Raw genomic sequence first — 667 nt, 5'->3', positions numbered from 1 at the left:
ATGTAACGCCCTCTAGAATTAAACATGTTTAATTATGCTAAACTGTGGATTATTAGTGTGCCTAATTTGATTTTCATAATTAATCAAGGGACTTTAAGTTATTTTCAGTATTTATAATTTCACCCCAAAGATTTTTGGAAAACACATTTAAATTTAATACATTTTCCTTTTTTTCCTTTTCTTTTCTTTTTCTTTTTCTTTTTTTTCTTTTCTTTTTTTTTTCTTTTCCGCATTTCCTTCCCGTGCGCCCAGCCCCCCATTCTCTTTCTTTTTCTTTTTTTTTCTTTTTTTTTCTTCTTCTTCCTTCCCTGGTTCTCCCACGCACAACCATCTCTCTCTCTCTCTTTCTCTATTTTCTTCCACCGCCGGCCATTTCCTTCTCCGGGCTTCCTCCCGCCGGCGTCCTCTCTCTCTCTCCCTTGCTCTCTCTCTCCGGGTTTCTCTCTCCCTCTCTCTCTCGGCAGTTTGGCCGAGAATCTAAAAAAAAATGAAAAACAGAAAAATTGAGGGAGACAAAGCTCGAGCAACTGATTTGAGGTAAAACCCTTTGAAACCCACTCTTTGATTCAAATTTTAAGCTTGAGAAAGTTTGATTTTGGTTAGATTTGAATAATTTTGAGTTAGGGTTCAAGTTTGAACAGTTATTATTGGAATCGAATGAAATTTG

This window comes from Morus notabilis, unplaced genomic scaffold (genome assembly GCF_000414095.1).
Source record: "Morus notabilis unplaced genomic scaffold, ASM41409v2 Scaffold436, whole genome shotgun sequence".
Classification (NCBI taxonomy): domain Eukaryota; kingdom Viridiplantae; phylum Streptophyta; class Magnoliopsida; order Rosales; family Moraceae; genus Morus; species Morus notabilis.
Note: the sequence above shows the minus strand (reverse complement) of the source record.